This window comes from Peromyscus californicus, unplaced genomic scaffold, assembly GCF_007827085.1.
Source record: "Peromyscus californicus insignis strain IS unplaced genomic scaffold, ASM782708v3 Scaffold_7__1_contigs__length_154581171, whole genome shotgun sequence".
Lineage (NCBI taxonomy): Eukaryota > Metazoa > Chordata > Mammalia > Rodentia > Cricetidae > Peromyscus > Peromyscus californicus.
The window spans coordinates 50,093,494-50,101,049 of NW_026294595.1; the positions used below are offsets into that span (position 1 = coordinate 50,093,494).

Below are 7,556 nucleotides of genomic sequence, written 5' to 3' on the forward strand. Positions count from 1 at the left end.
ACCTCAAATTCTTAACACAGACCTCACTAAAACTGTAAGATGGAGGGAGGACTTGGGCTCTTGCCAACATATTTGTGTTCCAAGTACCATGAACAAGAAGAGTACTTCCTAGAAGGTGCTCAGTTACTTCTGTTTATCTGCCATGGGTACAAACTTAGCTGTGTGACTCCACCCCGCTTCACGGGAGGCTAAACCACCCCTTTCATTTGTGCTCACTGCACCAAATCAAGAATCAAAGGTTCAGAGCTCGAAGAAGACAATGATATCGAGGGAACAGCGGCTATACAGTATTTGCCGTGTTAAATACTTAACTGATGATTGGTTCAAGCAGGGATGTGCAGAATGAAATCAAGTGATCAAGCTCTGAGTAACAGCTGGACTTGCTTTGTGTTTGCCGTGTGGTCAACCCAGCAATCAGCTCCTTATGCACGTCAGCTCACTTGCCCCCACAGTGTCTCAGAGCAAAATGCGAGTTCAGGTCTCAGCAAACCTATTGCTCTGATTTGGAGTTTTTAGGCAACTGAAGGTGGTCATCAATCGTATCTCATAAGTTTTGAGTTGAAGATTTGGACTGGGTCCAGCAGAGTGAGTCTTCTGTCCACAGAGTGATGGTAGCTGGGTCTCAGCGGGCTCATCTGGAGCATTCTAGGTGACCTCACTCATGAGTTCAGCCCCTCCGGGGACTGACTGGAAACCTATGTTCTTCTGGGGCTGCGGTACTTGGTGGTTACCCATGGCCTCACTCCAGCATAGGGGTCAGTAGAGTTGACCTTCCCATACAGCATCTCAGCACTCCCAGACGGTGTCTCAAGAGAAAAGAGGTAGAAGTTGTTAGTTTCTTGAGGATTGAGTCCCCAGATCAGCACAGCCACATTCCCTGTGTAGTCTATTGATCATATCATTTCCCAAATCAGCCTACATTCAAAAGCAGGGGCAAGAGCCAGTTCTCGATGGGAAGAACATGGAAGTATCTGGAGCCATTTTTAATTCTCCACAGGGGCTTTGCAGTTACTCAGTGCCCAATAAATATTTATTGAACAGAGTTGATTCACTTGTATTCCATTGGAAAATAACATAATTGGAACTGATACAGATGAACAAATTTTTTTTTTTTTTCAGATGAACAAATTTAAACATGAGGGCCTAGGGGCCAGGCCCAGAACCGGATTCTACATGAGAAAATCAAAGTGGATGTAGTGGATCTCTGAGTCCAAGGCCAGCCTGGTCTACATAGTGAATTCCAGGACAGCCAGGGCTATGTAAAGAGACTCTGTCTCAAAAAAAAAAAAAAAAAAAAATCCTCCATTTTTGGTTTTGTTTTATTTTTTCAGACTTTTCATTTTAATTTGGCAGTTTTTGTTCTATTGGGTTTTTTTGCTTGTTTTGATTTCCACTTTTTGTTTTTATTTTTCTTTTGAGAGAAAGAAAGAACATGAAGTTGATCGGATGGGTAGGAAGATCTGGGAGGAGTTGGGAGAAAGGAAAACATGATCAAATTACATTGTGTGAGAAAAAAAATTAAATAAAAAAAGACACAGAAGAATTCAGCAGTAACTAAAAGAAAAAAGATAGTGCTTCTGGTAAGTCAACCAGGCTTCAGTGGAAGGCCACGCATCCGAGAATACACGGGCAGCACAGACTGGACTAGATGATACGGTGGGGACACAAAGGTGGCCAGAGAGGGGTAGGGGTGACTTGGGCGGAGTTGTGGGAGTCGTGACTATGATCAAAACACATTGTACAAAAATTCTCAAAGAACCAATTTTACAATGAAGCAGCTAATTAGCTGAAATGACAAGTCTTCCCAGATGCTTTGTTCCGTAACTCATCATTTTCAAGCCATTATGGGGACAAGCAGGCCTCGAGTCTCACATGGCTGAATGGGGATTGTCACCGCAATTACTGGTTGTCCATGATGCTCAGAGATCTATGAGGAAACGGAGGCAGAAAGATTGCAAGAGACAGAGGTGGGGCATGGCTGCAAGGGAACGGTCTCCAGACACAACGGGAGCCACATCCGGTCAGAGCCGCTGCGGGTTCATCGGTGCAGCTGCCCGCTCGGTTCCCTTCTCTAGTCAGCTGCCACCTCTGGCTTTCCCGTTCTCGATGCATGGACGATGAAAACGTGGCATATTCACACGATGGAATATTATTTCGCTATTAAGAAAGACGAAATTATGGAACTCACAGGTAATGGATGGAGCTGGAAACAATCATTCCGAATTAAGTACCCCAGACTCGGAAAGATAAACATCCCATGTTTCCTCTGATTTGTGGATGTCAGCTTTGAATTTCCTTTGGAATACCCACAGAGGTCAGGAAACAGAGGTGTGGGGAGCGGCAACTTTGAAGGGAGGGGAGATAAATGGCTACTTCATTTTTAAAGAGAGGTTTGGTTTCCTTTTCTCAGGAGTTTTTTACTTTGGCTGTTACAAGACTCTACTAGGCCCTGTCAGATAGTCTTAACCCCGGGTGTGGCTAGAGGGCACCAGCGTGGAGACAGACTGCGCATGTCTCCTGCCCCGGCTACCAGGCCGATGCTTTAAAGACGGTGAAAACCAAACACTAAACCAATCCAGTCCTGCGAGAGGAATAAAAGCATGCTTAAAGCAATTCAGCCCGTGTGTCTAATAAAAATCAGTGGAAACCTTTGCAGAAATATGATATATTGAATAATACTTTCACTGTTTTCGCTCGAATCCTTAAGGGAAATTTCTCTGGTGCATTCACTGAAGAAAAATCAATACTTAATGGCTTTTGTTTAGCAAGTAGGGAAAACATACAAAGTTGCCTCCGTTTACAGGAAAGAGGAGGTTCTGTGGGCATATGTGGGAAGGACCAACGCAAATATAGCAACCCAGATAATAACTGGGTAAATCCGACTTTTACCGTCATGGCCTTGTGATTAGCTGGCCTGGGAATGACCTTCTTAGACTGTGTAAACAAGGTCGATCAAGTGACATCACTGGCCTGAATGAATGAGGGATTAAAAGTAGTTATCCTGCTCACACTTAAAGACTTGAACAACTTCTTAGGGGAAATAAAATCTCCAACTCGCTGGCTCGATCTCTCTCTCTCTCTCTCTCCTCTCTCTGTCTCTGTCTCTGTCTCTCTCTCTCTCCTTTCTCCTCTCTCTCATCTCTCTCCTCTCTTTCTCCTCTCCTCTCTCTCTCTCTCTCTCTCTCTCTCTCTCTCTCTCTCTCTCTCTCTCTCTCTCTCTCCCTCTCTCTCCCTCTCTCTCTCCCCTCTCTCTCCCCTCTCTCTCCCCTCTCTCTCCCCGCCTCTCTCTCTATATATACATATCTGAGAGGTTCCCTTTTTCTAATTCCTGTCTCTGTGGCAGGGACATAGACTTGAAAAGACAATTACCTGAACCAGCTGAACAATGCTCAGATCTTGAAGAACCTAGACTGTGTCTTCTTTGCCACCAAGGCAAACATGTTCTGCCTTCAAGAAAAGGTAAACCTTGGTTGAGCAGCTTTGAACAGGGTCCTAGCTTAAAGGATTTTCTTTAGAGTGCATCAAAACCTGAACAAAAAAGTGTGCTGCATGGAATAGTTCAACAGTTGAGCACGTGGTCTTTGCATTAAATTGCTCGAGTGTGGGCCCAGCTCTGCTACCCTTGGCCAGTTTGTCTGTGTCTTTCCTGTCTGGCTCCTTGTCTGCTAAACAAGGATGCAGTGGTTTGGATGAGAATGACCTCCACAGGCTCATATGTTTTAATACTTGGTCCCCATTGGTGGACCTATTTGGGAAGGACTAGGAAGTTCAGCCCTGTTGGAGGAGGTGTGTCAGTGGGGGTGGGCTCTGAGGTTTCCAAGGACTCATTGCCATTCCCAGTGTTCCCTCTCTGCCTTCCACTTGGGAATCAAGATGTGAACTTGCCACCGTGCCTTTGTGCCGCCATCATGGACTCTCACCCTCTGAAATGAGTAGTCTAATTAAATGCTTTCTTTCATAAGTTCTCTTGGTCATGGTGTTTTTGTCACAGCAATACAAAAATAACTAACACAAAGGAATGTAATGGTTATGAGGATTATGGTGAAGTAACATGTAAACCCTTACCGTAGTGTCTGCACACGGTAAAGACTCAAGAAATATGAGCTGTCATCATTATTATTTCAATTGCCGGGTAACAGTCTCCATTTAGATTTCTGAAGTCACTGGGACTGGGGATCTTGAATGCAAACTGCTCTTTCACAACCTAATTCAACTCAGTGACTCAATCCAGGCCCTGAGATTAAAAAAAAAAAAATTAAAAAAAAAATTTTTAATGTTTTTATGGAGAATAAACAAAGCATTCTTTTATTATTCAGGTTTTTAACCTATTGATGCAGAAGGCCGTTTCTCACAAAAGGAACTTAGCTTTTTAAATGCACACTAAAATCTGGTCATAGGACAGGGACGTAGCTCATTGGGGGGGGGTACTTCCCCAGCATGCATGAAACCCTGGGTTTGATCCTCTGCATGAGGGGTGGGTTGCAGTAGGTATAATCCTATCACAATAATAACCCATGTGTTTATTCATATTTTCACACTTAGCAAAGAAAAGAACAAAACCCTAGGCAAACAAAGTATGCTTCTGAGGAGGTCGCGGCTACTGTGAGGGCCAGTGTTGTCAATTTGACAGGCTCTGGGGTAGCTTAGGAGATGAGCCCCTGTGAGGGATGACTTAGCTCTGGGCACGGCTGGGAGGGATTGTTTTGATTAGATTAACTAAGGTGGGAAGATTGACCCAAAAGTGGAAAGCACCATCCCCCCGAGTTTGGGGTGTAGACTGTACAAAAAGGGAAAAGCTAACTGGACAGAGGCATTCATACCTCTCTGCTTCCTGCTGGGGGATATGCGGTGGCCCGCTGCTTCAAGTTCCTGGGCTTGACTTGCTGCTGTGATGGACCATGCCCTTGAACTGTGGACTGAAGCACACCTTTCTCCCTTTAGTTCTTTTCAAGGTATTTTATCACAACAACAGGAAAAGGAGCCAAGATAGCCCATGTACCGTGGATGGCATGTGTTCTACGAAGTCTGTGACTAAAACAAGCAATTGAGGCAGGTTTCCGGTCCTGCTGGCAGACAGGTGAACCAGGTCTCAATTAATTACCTTCTTTGATTAGAACTTGAATATAGTCCTGATTGCTAGGACTTCTTTTCATGCTCACCACATCTGTCAGAGAAAATGGTCTATATTTTCCCCCACAAAGAATATCTCTTTCAGGGTTGAAGCCCGCTCACACCCACAGCCTGACTGATCTTAACCCTTCATGCTAGGAAGGTGATGTCTCTGGAAATCCGGAGAGATTTCTACCCATGGCCTCACACCCTATGAAAAGTATTTACCATCGGCCACTACCAGCCTTTGAGCCGCTCTGTGCATGGTATGAAGGAGGGGAGCCAAGGGAACTGAAATTTAGCTGCCAACCTCTGTTGCAGAAAAGATTTATTCCCTTGGAAAACGGAGGCTATCACTGCGGTGATCCTCCTCTGAATGGTTTTCCGCTCGGCAGAAACTGTTGTCAGGGAGACTGAAGCGGGTGCTTGTCATGCAGAGGCCATCTTGCTGCCTGCTCACTCCCATGCCAGGGGGACTTGCTGTAGGTGACTTATTTCCACATCCCATTTATCCAGGCTCTACTGTCACCAATATGCCACCAGGCATGAAAAGCTCGGATCCTGTCCATTAATGGTAGATTCACAAAGTGGGCTAAGTCTGAAGGAAAATGCAGACATGCCTCCCTGGGAGCTGATGGTTGCCACAGACTGCTGAGTTGTATCCTGGTCTTCTGCCCTTCTCTGAATTCATGTGGTGCTCACTGCCCACCCCACACAGTTAGCGCTTGATTATGGACTGCCTCAGATTGTTCCCTAATTGTTTCTCCACCAGAGAAGGAATAGTTTCTTGAAGATGGCGTTCTTTTTCCTAACATAATTTCTATAATTGTAACCGCTCCCCCAAAGCTTCTAGTAGTAATTTTCCTTCCTTCGTGGTATGGACTTCAAATCAACTAGATAAAGAGAAATAAAAATACCACCCTATACCCAGTGAAACACTAACAGAAAAAGAAATAGTGTACGACGTAAAATATAGTCTTCACAGTCAGATTTGTAGGAGAAGGCACCCTCACAGCTGAGCATTCACCTCCAACCCTTCCATCAGCCATCAAAACACCCAAGTCTAGGAGGAGCCCATGCTCAGGAGAGTCTCTTCACTCTTCCGGGTCCTCTATCCTGCTCAACAGAAACAGGAAATTTCTGGAATACTCAGAACAAAATCTTGAATTCTTAGCCCTGGATTAAAATCAACATCAGCAAAGACACAAGTATGAATTGAGAGCCAGTCACTTGAAATGAAATCTAGACGGCAGCTAGGACCTCTTTCTTGAAGGAATGTACCACCTCTCCCCTCATCGTGGTGAACAAACATCTTGAATATTTATAGAAAACCAGATTAAACACACACACACACACACACACACACACACACACACACACACACACACACACACACCTGGGCACTTTGAAAAGAGCAAAAGCCACCTCATTGTGAATGACTTCTTGAGCGAGCTGTGTAAGCCCTTCTTCAGAGAAGCTACAGTCCCAGCAGCCTTCATTTGGTGGTCCCTACACGAGCAGGCCATATGTGCTAAGGTGGAGACAATGCCTGTGTCTCTTGGGACTATGTCAGGTTCTCACTGACAAGATTTTGAAGGTCATTGCACTCTTTAAAAATAGGGGCAAATAGTTTCTTCAGGAAACTTAGGACAAACACACAAGGCAAAATCTACAGCCACCTGGAATTACTGCACTTCCTTTAAGTGCTCTGTGTTCACAAAGGATTCCTGCAGTCAGGCAGCTACCCCAGGAATGATGCCCCGTCCTGTCCCTGGCTTCAAGTGGAACCAGGTTTCAAAAGAGCGAGGCTCTGTACTATTTTTTTGTCTTTAGAGAAGAGTTCTACCACCTCCTCCCTGTTTGTGGCTTGTCAACGGCTACCTTACACAATTACTCTGCCTACCGAATGATTTGTGCTTTAGCCAGCCCTGCCCTTATTGTTCTGGCCCATGTTCCTTCGCTTCTCATGCAGGACCAGGTAAAGTCAGAGAGAAAAATGCAAAACTCCCTAAGCGCTAATCCAAGAGCAGCCCTGCATGACCGGCCTGGGAAGACTTCAGATCTACCAGGCACTGCCACCCTGTCGCAGTCCATCAAATTATCCTCCTTCATTTCTTCACGGCATGGTACTGTGCAGTTTCTATTGACTTGTTTCTGATCTTTACATTTGCCTGTAAACACCATAGATCATGTCCTTCTTCTCCAGCACTCTGTCTTCAGCAACTGTGTTGGGCACATAGCCAGCAGCATGCAGCTCTCAGCAAGAGAAGCCAGGGGTAAGAAGGGACAGATTGGGGGCCGGCAGGATGGTCTCAGAGACAGGGGAGGGAGAGGCCAACAATGGTGTCCATCCTCAGTCTGCCCCTGCTCTTGGTCCCAGCCCTACCATGACAGGTAGACTCACAGAAGAACCTGGAAGAACACACATGACATTTCTGACCTCTTGC

General features: G+C 45.4%; 1 long non-coding RNA gene across 1 annotated transcript; it reads right to left on the minus strand.

Annotated features, from left to right (window-relative positions):
• Positions 1-272: 272 nt before the first annotated feature.
• Positions 273-4,225, minus strand: LOC128101662 (uncharacterized). Its single transcript, XR_008215154.1, has 2 exons — positions 4,066-4,225; positions 273-806 (listed from the first exon to the last, which is right to left on the minus strand). It is a non-coding gene; the product is annotated as an uncharacterized LOC128101662 (long non-coding RNA).
• Between the last annotated feature and the right edge of the window lie 3,331 nt (positions 4,226-7,556).